A 12,093-nucleotide genomic window follows, 5' to 3' on the forward strand; every position below is an offset into this window, starting at 1 on the left:
TTAGCAACTCCTATTCTATCATTATGTAACCAAATCAAATATTGTCATGAAGTGTTTCATGTTTAGAAAAGTGTCTCTCCAAACATGGATCTTGAATCTGGTGCTGTCTTCTGAGTTGTCTGGTGAGACAACTAGTCTTTTGCTCTCTAAATATGGTGTTTCCCCTCACTATTTCACTTTAAGCATGGATATGATCTTCTAATTGCAATACACCAAAACTTTACTTCAGACCTATCAAACTTAAAATGGATTTTAAAAAGATGAAGTTTGCATTGATGCTACAGTTATAAAAACATCAAATGAGCCAGGTTCAAGGGAAAACATTCTGGAAATATTCCAATAAGGCTGCATTTGTGGGAAGATAAACTGAATTAATATCATGTTGGAGATCTTCCAACAGAATTGAAAAGTAATTCGGCAAGTGGTATTGGGAGGCAGAAGGTCTCCAAGAGGGCAAAATCAGGGTGATCTTGTAAACAAGGCTATCTGGTCACTCAGTAAATAGAGCAAGATAGGTAAAAGTATATGAGCATTGCAGAAAGCAGAACGGAGAGATGCAAAGGTGGGAACAAGGCAAGTGTTATTGGTAAACAGCAACCCAATAAATGCAAAAGTTGTTCTGTTAATTAGCTAACTAAAGCATGGAAACCAAATAAACCCCCCAGTAACAAAGGCTAGTTGCAATTTAAGGATTAAATTATTCCAGCAAAGGGGAGGGAGGCAGTGGAAACAAGGAGACTTTGTCATAATGTCAAAACTGGTACTGAGTCCCTTCCCAGGAGTGAGCAACTGAGTCCCTTCCCAGGAGTGAGCAACTGAGTCCCTTCCCAGGAGTGAGCAACTGAGTCCCTTCCCAGGAGTGAGCAACTGAGTCCCTTCCCAGGAGTGAGCAACTGAGTCCCTTCCCAGGAGTGAGCAACTGAGTCCCTTCCCAGGAGTGAGCAACTGAGTCCCTTCCCAGGAGTGAGCAACTGAGTCCCTTCCCAGGAGTGAGCAACTGAGTCCCTTCCCAGGAGTGAGCAACTGAGTCCCTTCCCAGGAGTGAGCAACTGAGTCCCTTCCCAGGAGTGAGCAACTGAGTCCCTTCCCAGGAGTGAGCAACTGAGTCCCTTCCCAGGAGTGAGCAACTGAGTCCCTTCCCAGGAGTGAGCAACTGAGTCCCTTCCCAGGAGTGAGCAACTGAGTCCCTTCCCAGGAGTGAGCAACTGAGTCCCTTCCCAGGAGTGAGCAACTGAGTCCCTTCCCAGGAGTGAGCAACTGAGTCCCTTCCCAGGAGTGAGCAACTGAGTCCCTTCCCAGGAGTGAGCAACTGAGTCCCTTCCCAGGAGTGAGCAACTGAGTCCCTTCCCAGGAGTGAGCAACTGAGTCCCTTCCCAGGAGTGAGCAACTGAGTCCCTTCCCAGGAGTGAGCAACTGAGTCCCTTCCCAGGAGTGAGCAACTGAGTCCCTTCCCAGGAGTGAGCAACTGAGTCCCTTCCCAGGAGTGAGCAACTGAGTCCCTTCCCAGGAGTGAGCAACTGAGTCCCTTCCCAGGAGTGAGCAACTGAGTCCCTTCCCAGGAGTGAGCAACTGAGTCCCTTCCCAGGAGTGAGCAACTGAGTCCCTTCCCAGGAGTGAGCAACTGAGTCCCTTCCCAGGAGTGAGCAACTGAGTCCCTTCCCAGGAGTGAGCAACTGAGTCCCTTCCCAGGAGTGAGCAACTGAGTCCCTTCCCAGGAGTGAGCAACTGAGTCCCTTCCCAGGAGTGAGCAACTGAGTCCCTTCCCAGGAGTGAGCAACTGAGTCCCTTCCCAGGAGTGAGCAACTGAGTCCCTTCCCAGGAGTGAGCAACTGAGTCCCTTCCCAGGAGTGAGCAACTGAGTCCCTTCCCAGGAGTGAGCAACTGAGTCCCTTCCCAGGAGTGAGCAACTGAGTCCCTTCCCAGGAGTGAGCAACTGAGTCCCTTCCCAGGAGTGAGCAACTGAGTCCCTTCCCAGGAGTGAGCAACTGAGTCCCTTCCCAGGAGTGAGCAACTGAGTCCCTTCCCAGGAGTGAGCAACTGAGTCCCTTCCCAGGAGTGAGCAACTGAGTCCCTTCCCAGGAGTGAGCAACTGAGTCCCTTCCCAGGAGTGAGCAACTGAGTCCCTTCCCAGGAGTGAGCAACTGAGTCCCTTCCCAGGAGTGAGCAACTGAGTCCCTTCCCAGGAGTGAGCAACTGAGTCCCTTCCCAGGAGTGAGCAACTGAGTCCCTTCCCAGGAGTGAGCAACTGAGTCCCTTCCCAGGAGTGAGCAACTGAGTCCCTTCCCAGGAGTGAGCAACTGAGTCCCTTCCCAGGAGTGAGCAACTGAGTCCCTTCCCAGGAGTGAGCAACTGAGTCCCTTCCCAGGAGTGAGCAACTGAGTCCCTTCCCAGGAGTGAGCAACTGAGTCCCTTCCCAGGAGTGAGCAACTGAGTCCCTTCCCAGGAGTGAGCAACTGAGTCCCTTCCCAGGAGTGAGCAACTGAGTCCCTTCCCAGGAGTGAGCAACTGAGTCCCTTCCCAGGAGTGAGCAACTGAGTCCCTTCCCAGGAGTGAGCAACTGAGTCCCTTCCCAGGAGTGAGCAACTGAGTCCCTTCCCAGGAGTGAGCAACTGAGTCCCTTCCCAGGAGTGAGCAACTGAGTCCCTTCCCAGGAGTGAGCAACTGAGTCCCTTCCCAGGAGTGAGCAACTGAGTCCCTTCCCAGGAGTGAGCAACTGAGTCCCTTCCCAGGAGTGAGCAACTGAGTCCCTTCCCAGGAGTGAGCAACTGAGTCCCTTCCCAGGAGTGAGCAACTGAGTCCCTTCCCAGGAGTGAGCAACTGAGTCCCTTCCCAGGAGTGAGCAACTGAGTCCCTTCCCAGGAGTGAGCAACTGAGTCCCTTCCCAGGAGTGAGCAACTGAGTCCCTTCCCAGGAGTGAGCAACTGAGTCCCTTCCCAGGAGTGAGCAACTGAGTCCCTTCCCAGGAGTGAGCAACTGAGTCCCTTCCCAGGAGTGAGCAACTGAGTCCCTTCCCAGGAGTGAGCAACTGAGTCCCTTCCCAGGAGTGAGCAACTGAGTCCCTTCCCAGGAGTGAGCAACTGAGTCCCTTCCCAGGAGTGAGCAACTGAGTCCCTTCCCAGGAGTGAGCAACTGAGTCCCTTCCCAGGAGTGAGCAACTGAGTCCCTTCCCAGGAGTGAGCAACTGAGTCCCTTCCCAGGAGTGAGCAACTGAGTCCCTTCCCAGGAGTGAGCAACTGAGTCCCTTCCCAGGAGTGAGCAACTGAGTCCCTTCCCAGGAGTGAGCAACTGAGTCCCTTCCCAGGAGTGAGCAACTGAGTCCCTTCCCAGGAGTGAGCAACTGAGTCCCTTCCCAGGAGTGAGCAACTGAGTCCCTTCCCAGGAGTGAGCAACTGAGTCCCTTCCCAGGAGTGAGCAACTGAGTCCCTTCCCAGGAGTGAGCAACTGAGTCCCTTCCCAGGAGTGAGCAACTGAGTCCCTTCCCAGGAGTGAGCAACTGAGTCCCTTCCCAGGAGTGAGCAACTGAGTCCCTTCCCAGGAGTGAGCAACTGAGTCCCTTCCCAGGAGTGAGCAACTGAGTCCCTTCCCAGGAGTGAGCAACTGAGTCCCTTCCCAGGAGTGAGCAACTGAGTCCCTTCCCAGGAGTGAGCAACTGAGTCCCTTCCCAGGAGTGAGCAACTGAGTCCCTTCCCAGGAGTGAGCAACTGAGTCCCTTCCCAGGAGTGAGCAACTGAGTCCCTTCCCAGGAGTGAGCAACTGAGTCCCTTCCCAGGAGTGAGCAACTGAGTCCCTTCCCAGGAGTGAGCAACTGAGTCCCTTCCCAGGAGTGAGCAACTGAGTCCCTTCCCAGGAGTGAGCAACTGAGTCCCTTCCCAGGAGTGAGCAACTGAGTCCCTTCCCAGGAGTGAGCAACTGAGTCCCTTCCCAGGAGTGAGCAACTGAGTCCCTTCCCAGGAGTGAGCAACTGAGTCCCTTCCCAGGAGTGAGCAACTGAGTCCCTTCCCAGGAGTGAGCAACTGAGTCCCTTCCCAGGAGTGAGCAACTGAGTCCCTTCCCAGGAGTGAGCAACTGAGTCCCTTCCCAGGAGTGAGCAACTGAGTCCCTTCCCAGGAGTGAGCAACTGAGTCCCTTCCCAGGAGTGAGCAACTGAGTCCCTTCCCAGGAGTGAGCAACTGAGTCCCTTCCCAGGAGTGAGCAACTGAGTCCCTTCCCAGGAGTGAGCAACTGAGTCCCTTCCCAGGAGTGAGCAACTGAGTCCCTTCCCAGGAGTGAGCAACTGAGTCCCTTCCCAGGAGTGAGCAACTGAGTCCCTTCCCAGGAGTGAGCAACTGAGTCCCTTCCCAGGAGTGAGCAACTGAGTCCCTTCCCAGGAGTGAGCAACTGAGTCCCTTCCCAGGAGTGAGCAACTGAGTCCCTTCCCAGGAGTGAGCAACTGAGTCCCTTCCCAGGAGTGAGCAACTGAGTCCCTTCCCAGGAGTGAGCAACTGAGTCCCTTCCCAGGAGTGAGCAACTGAGTCCCTTCCCAGGAGTGAGCAACTGAGTCCCTTCCCAGGAGTGAGCAACTGAGTCCCTTCCCAGGAGTGAGCAACTGAGTCCCTTCCCAGGAGTGAGCAACTGAGTCCCTTCCCAGGAGTGAGCAACTGAGTCCCTTCCCAGGAGTGAGCAACTGAGTCCCTTCCCAGGAGTGAGCAACTGAGTCCCTTCCCAGGAGTGAGCAACTGAGTCCCTTCCCAGGAGTGAGCAACTGAGTCCCTTCCCAGGAGTGAGCAACTGAGTCCCTTCCCAGGAGTGAGCAACTGAGTCCCTTCCCAGGAGTGAGCAACTGAGTCCCTTCCCAGGAGTGAGCAACTGAGTCCCTTCCCAGGAGTGAGCAACTGAGTCCCTTCCCAGGAGTGAGCAACTGAGTCCCTTCCCAGGAGTGAGCAACTGAGTCCCTTCCCAGGAGTGAGCAACTGAGTCCCTTCCCAGGAGTGAGCAACTGAGTCCCTTCCCAGGAGTGAGCAACTGAGTCCCTTCCCAGGAGTGAGCAACTGAGTCCCTTCCCAGGAGTGAGCAACTGAGTCCCTTCCCAGGAGTGAGCAACTGAGTCCCTTCCCAGGAGTGAGCAACTGAGTCCCTTCCCAGGAGTGAGCAACTGAGTCCCTTCCCAGGAGTGAGCAACTGAGTCCCTTCCCAGGAGTGAGCAACTGAGTCCCTTCCCAGGAGTGAGCAACTGAGTCCCTTCCCAGGAGTGAGCAACTGAGTCCCTTCCCAGGAGTGAGCAACTGAGTCCCTTCCCAGGAGTGAGCAACTGAGTCCCTTCCCAGGAGTGAGCAACTGAGTCCCTTCCCAGGAGTGAGCAACTGAGTCCCTTCCCAGGAGTGAGCAACTGAGTCCCTTCCCAGGAGTGAGCAACTGAGTCCCTTCCCAGGAGTGAGCAACTGAGTCCCTTCCCAGGAGTGAGCAACTGAGTCCCTTCCCAGGAGTGAGCAACTGAGTCCCTTCCCAGGAGTGAGCAACTGAGTCCCTTCCCAGGAGTGAGCAACTGAGTCCCTTCCCAGGAGTGAGCAACTGAGTCCCTTCCCAGGAGTGAGCAACTGAGTCCCTTCCCAGGAGTGAGCAACTGAGTCCCTTCCCAGGAGTGAGCAACTGAGTCCCTTCCCAGGAGTGAGCAACTGAGTCCCTTCCCAGGAGTGAGCAACTGAGTCCCTTCCCAGGAGTGAGCAACTGAGTCCCTTCCCAGGAGTGAGCAACTGAGTCCCTTCCCAGGAGTGAGCAACTGAGTCCCTTCCCAGGAGTGAGCAACTGAGTCCCTTCCCAGGAGTGAGCAACTGAGTCCCTTCCCAGGAGTGAGCAACTGAGTCCCTTCCCAGGAGTGAGCAACTGAGTCCCTTCCCAGGAGTGAGCAACTGAGTCCCTTCCCAGGAGTGAGCAACTGAGTCCCTTCCCAGGAGTGAGCAACTGAGTCCCTTCCCAGGAGTGAGCAACTGAGTTCCTTCCCAGGAGTGAGCAACTGAGTTCCTTCCCAGGAGTGAGCAACTGAGTTCCTTCCCAGGAGTGAGCAACTGAGTTCCTTCCCAGGAGTGAGCAACTGAGTTCCTTCCCAGGAGTGAGCAACTGAGTTCCTTCCCAGGAGTGAGCAACTGAGTTCCTTCCCAGGAGTGAGCAACTGAGTTCCTTCCCAGGAGTGAGCAACTGAGTTCCTTCCCAGGAGTGAGCAACTGAGTTCCTTCCCAGGAGTGAGCAACTGAGTTCCTTCCCAGGAGTGAGCAACTGAGTTCCTTCCCAGGAGTGAGCAACTGAGTTCCTTCCCAGGAGTGAGCAACTGAGTTCCTTCCCAGGAGTGAGCAACTGAGTTCCTTCCCAGGAGTGAGCAACTGAGTTCCTTCCCAGGAGTGAGCAACTGAGTTCCTTCCCAGGAGTGAGCAACTGAGTTCCTTCCCAGGAGTGAGCAACTGAGTTCCTTCCCAGGAGTGAGCAACTGAGTTCCTTCCCAGGAGTGAGCAACTGAGTTCCTTCCCAGGAGTGAGCAACTGAGTTCCTTCCCAGGAGTGAGCAACTGAGTTCCTTCCCAGGAGTGAGCAACTGAGTTCCTTCCCAGGAGTGAGCAACTGAGTTCCTTCCCAGGAGTGAGCAACTGAGTTCCTTCCCAGGAGTGAGCAACTGAGTTCCTTCCCAGGAGTGAGCAACTGAGTTCCTTCCCAGGAGTGAGCAACTGAGTTCCTTCCCAGGAGTGAGCAACTGAGTTCCTTCCCAGGAGTGAGCAACTGAGTTCCTTCCCAGGAGTGAGCAACTGAGTTCCTTCCCAGGAGTGAGCAACTGAGTTCCTTCCCAGGAGTGAGCAACTGAGTTCCTTCCCAGGAGTGAGCAACTGAGTTCCTTCCCAGGAGTGAGCAACTGAGTTCCTTCCCAGGAGTGAGCAACTGAGTTCCTTCCCAGGAGTGAGCAACTGAGTTCCTTCCCAGGAGTGAGCAACTGAGTTCCTTCCCAGGAGTGAGCAACTGAGTTCCTTCCCAGGAGTGAGCAACTGAGTTCCTTCCCAGGAGTGAGCAACTGAGTCCCTTCCCAGGAGTGAGCAACTGAGTTCCTTCCCAGGAGTGAGCAACTGAGTCCCTTCCCAGGAGTGAGCAACTGAGTCCCTTCCCAGGAGTGAGCAACTGAGTTCCTTCCCAGGAGTGAGCAACTGAGTTCCTTCCCAGGAGTGAGCAACTGAGTTCCTTCCCAGGAGTGAGCAACTGAGTTCCTTCCCAGGAGTGAGCAACTGAGTTCCTTCCCAGGAGTGAGCAACTGAATTCCTTCCCAGGAGTGAGCAACTGAATTCCAGAAATTATAAAATAGACCAGCATACGAGAAAGATTTGAGCTTAATCCAAATCTCAGATTAATTTCTGGGTTACAAGTCCTGTATTTGAGATGGCTTGTTTTTCCCCTGGAACTAGGAAAGATGCAGATAGAATTAGTTGAAACAGTTTATAACAACCAAAGATAAATTTTAAAAATGTCACGTTGAAAGTGTGATCAGGAATGTGCTATATGCAATATAAAGATGTCTTGGAATGAAGACTAGTTAGACACTGCCCATACCAAGCACAAAACAGAAAAATCTAAAGAAGTGTTCAATAAACTAAACCGATTTGTATTCTCAATGGGCACAACTCAACTTTGTCAACAAATCCAACACCAAACAGATTCATCAAGGTTACAAATTTCCTTTCAACTCTCAGGAATAATATAACCTGATGTGCTATAGTCCAAGGTTGGAGCAGAAAAGCTTTTCAACTTTAATTATGCTCTGAAACCAATTGTTCTATTCACTTTCAAGTTTACAATTCCCATGGAATTTTGCACATGTGAATAAATTTGAAAAGTAGATAAAAGTTCAGAAGTTTTGAGCCTACAGCCTTGATTGGGGGCAGCATGGTTAGTGCAACATCTTTACCATGTCAGCGATCAGGACCATGGTTCTCATTCCATGCCTTCTCCAAGGAGTTTGTACATTCCCTGTGACTGCGTGGGTTTTCTCCAAGGGCTCTGGTTTCCTCCCATTGTTCAAAATGTAATGGGGGGGGGGTGGTCTAGGTTATTTGGGTGTTAAGTTGGGCAACACAGACTCATGGGCTGAAATGGCCTGTTGCTGTACTATACATACATATTTTATTAAAAATTTAAATTTAAATTACTTATTTCTAGCTCAGACTACCAAAGCAAGAATGCACTATTAAAGTCCTCAAGCAGCCATCTCATTTTTATAGTATTAAAAACAATGGTTTCAGGTGTAAAACAATTAAAAAAATGTTTAGATTACCAGGATTGGAGACTGATAGAATCACTTTTTTCTCTCTGGAGCACAAACTAAGGGAAACTTTGGAAAAATACAAAATCACGAAGGGCACAGTTAAATGATCTTTTCCGCAGGTCTAAAATGGGACACAAGGTGGCAAGGGAAAATACAAGAGAACCCAAGGACCACATTTTTCCAGAGGGTAGTGGGCAAATGGAACTAGATGCAAGAGAGCATGGTGGAGGTTGCATTTGTGCAGGTTTATGTATTTTGAGATTTAGACAGTTGAGGGTCAAATGCAACCAACTCCCTTGTTGCCAACATGGACAAGTTCAAATGGTCACAATCACGCCACAGTAAATGCAATACCTCAAACAGCAATTCATACATATGCCTGCTCTTCATTAACTGCAGCTCAGACTTCAATACCATTATTCCTTCAGTGTTGGTCAAGAAGCTATAAATTCTTGGCCTCTGTACCCACCACCCCTGCAAATGGGTCCTTGACTTGCTCATTGGAAGTACTAATTGGAAACATCTCTTGATTATCAAACAGGTCCACCTCAAGGATGCATGCTGAGCCTACTCCTCCACTCATTATAAACCCATGACTGTGTGGCCAAGCATAATTCCAATGTTTCTACAAATCTGCAGATGACACTAGTTGTCACCAGAATCACAATGAGGAAGAGTACTGAGTGGTGTCACACCAACAACTTTGCACTCAACATCATGTTGACATGATCATGGTCACCAAGATGATTGTGGACTTCAGGAGAAAGTCGGAGAACAACTCCGTCCTCAGTAGCTTTGGTCAAGAACTTCAAATTCTTGGCTGTCAACATCTCCGATAATCTGTCCTCGTCTTCATGTTGATACAATCACAAAGGCAGCTTGCCAGTGGCTATACTTTGAGGTGTTTGAAGAGATGGGTATGTCACAGAATATTCTTGAATATTTTAACATGGAGAGCATTCTGGCTGGTTGCATCACTGTTTGGTATGGAGGCGCTAATTCTCAGGATAAGAATAAATTCCAGAGAGTTGACACCCACCTACAAAATCACAGGCACCAGACATCACTTCATCGAGGACATCTACAGGAGATGAGATGGGGTCTTAAAAAAAAAGCCTCTATTCTAAAAGACCCCCAACCACCCAGGCCATTCCCTCTTCACTCTAACAGAAGAGTACAAGAGTAAAGGCACAAGATCAGCTTCTTCCCGGATAATCAATGAACCAAAGACACTAACTTACTTTTTGTGCACTATTATTTTAATTTTATTTATATTTAACGATCTTCCAAAAGAGATAGTCGCGGCAGGCTCCCTTCTGTCATTTAAGAGAAGGTTGGATGTGTACAGAGGTGAAGGAGTTGGAGGGTTATGGGCTGAGAGCGGAAGGGTTGATCTAGTGGAGTTTTCAAGTGAACTGGTGTGGACTCGAAGGGCCAACATGGCCTGTTTCCGCTCCGTAAACTGTTATATGGTTATAATATGAATGCACTATATGATGCTGCAGCAAAACACCAAATTTCACGACTTAATGACAAATTCTGAGGCAACTATTCTATAGCATGTTTATAATTTTAAGTTACCTGGAATACACATTGGAAATCCAGTACTCGTCTTGCATTCTTTGCCAAGACTGCCTCTAAATTTAAACAAAAATAGTTTTGGACTAGTTCTACTGATCAACTGCAATCATGTGAATGTGGTTAACAGCTGAAAATTCAAGACACTTAGTAGGATGACAAACAAGATTTAAGCAATCAATTTTATTGAATCTACTATTACATTTTTAATGTCAGGTTTAGGATAAATTACAATACAATTTGTGATCAACTTGTTTTAATAAAGTGTGGCATTGAAACAAGCATTAGCTCCACTCATGAATTTCAATGGCAACAATTAGGGACTGGCTAAAATACTGCAACACCAATATCTTTCAAATTTGTGAATAATTTTTAATTTCTTACATTTCTATGCATATTGATTTTATTTAAATGTCACTAATTAATTAGGATCAATTAATGAGGTAAATACCAATAAACCACACACATCTTAAACTACATTCAAAAATCCCTGGCAGAAAGAAACACCTGTTTACAAATATCATTATGTACCAAGGGAAATCTTACCTTTGGAAACTCTACCCAGCTTGTTGATTCAAGAATTGGAATATTTCAGCCAAAATACAACTGTCATGCATTTAATGCAATTCACTACTTTATGAATTTAACACCATTAAACAAATGTAAAAAATAATGATCAATTTAAAAATTGTAAGCACATGTTCAAAAATAATGGAATTTTCCCCATCACAAGTACCTCAACAAATCAATTTCATGTAAAAAAAACACTAACCCAAGTTACCAAATGAGAACAAAGAGCCCCTTGTGAAAGGGGGTAAAGTCATCAATGTTTAGGGTAATCAGCATTTAGTGTAGCATTGAATGGTAATTTCCAGTCAAATTAATTCATGACACAATTTCTCTCAAACAACCCTTGAAAAAAGCCACATTAGGTAATTTAACATGCAATCATTTAGTGGGGGGGGGGAAAAAGAGAAGAAAAACCAATGAATTTCTTGCAAAGGTTGGAAATCACCATCAGTTCAAACATATCAATAGTATTCTCCATTCTGCCAAACATAGTCATTCAAACTAGACTCCATGTAATACCTTCAAATTAATTTCTAATCCAAGATTGTGACTAAAACACTCCAACTTTGCCCTCCATCTTTAACAGGCCGGGACAAGTGCAATACCATGTTCATGTATCAGCATTGCAACAAATCCCAACCAGTGCCGGACAGGGTTACATGTAGAAAAACAAATAAAAGATTGGTTGTACTTTACCACCACAGTCAGTTTTGCATGGATTTGCACAGCAATAATTATTGACAGCTGGATGCAAATCTGCAAAACTAACTAGAGAAGCTTTAAATGTAAAGGTTACATTACAAGTTTGTTAGCTAGCAGTACTCAAGTGCTGACATTGCAGTAGATTATGACAACACTACCTGCACTATAAGCACTTTAATACTGCTCAAGCTAGTGAGCAAAACTTTGCACTACTTGGCAGTCATCCCAGTCCACCAGCAGTTTTGCATAGATTTGCACAACTAATTTTTTCTTGTGGTGCAACCATGCAAAACTACTCGGGAACTGCAGTACTTCATTAGAACTTGTACGGGTATTAATAAAATAGGGAGGCAATAACTTATGATCAGTTACTTATGCCAGAAGGAGCACTTAGGGCAGTAGATTCTACTCTACTTCACTATCTGCACTAGATGCACCTTAACACAAGAGACTTTACCAATTATGCAGGATAACCATCATGTTCTGTAACTCAGCTTCGGGGGGAGAGGGGGGGGTCGGTGGGAGGAAAGGGATACTGTCAATATAATGCTTGAAGTGCCTCCATTGCAGTAGACATTTTATATACTACCTGCACTGTAAGCACTTTGACATTACTTGTGACGGAGAAAACTTTCAAGTTCTTTTCTCAAGTTAACCTGCAAATAAAAAACATTGTTAGTTTACATCATGAAGCAAATTATCAATACACAGAGAAACAAGGTCATGACCAATGTATGGGCATATTAATACTGCATCTTGCCAAGTGTGATTGTACCATTGCAAGTTGTTTCAGCAAACCTAGAAAGCGAGAGTGTTCTTCACAATACTTTAATACACTGAAGGGATAAAGTGGTACTTCTTTACCAAATAAGGACTGTGCTTATAGCCTGACAACCAAGTGCCAGAGTGCAATCACAGAACATCTTATGAAGTTGGACAGATTTCATGCCATTAAGAGATCAGTTCAGTAGG

The 12,093-nt window shown here is 48.1% G+C and overlaps 1 long non-coding RNA gene across 3 annotated transcripts in view; it reads right to left on the bottom strand.

Annotated features, from left to right (window-relative positions):
- Window positions 1–12,093, bottom strand: part of LOC138738990 (uncharacterized) — a 41,566-nt gene that overhangs the window by 27,203 nt on the left and 2,270 nt on the right. For all 3 annotated transcript variants that reach the window (XR_011341938.1, XR_011341939.1, XR_011341940.1), the window contains exons 2-3: window positions 11,711–11,777; window positions 9,853–9,908 (exon numbers count right to left, since the gene is read on the bottom strand). This is a non-coding gene — a long non-coding RNA (uncharacterized lncRNA). The remainder of the gene's footprint in view (window positions 1–9,852; window positions 9,909–11,710; window positions 11,778–12,093) is intronic.

The sequence above is a fragment of the Narcine bancroftii genome, chromosome 7, assembly GCF_036971445.1.
Source record: "Narcine bancroftii isolate sNarBan1 chromosome 7, sNarBan1.hap1, whole genome shotgun sequence".
Taxonomy (NCBI): domain Eukaryota; kingdom Metazoa; phylum Chordata; class Chondrichthyes; order Torpediniformes; family Narcinidae; genus Narcine; species Narcine bancroftii.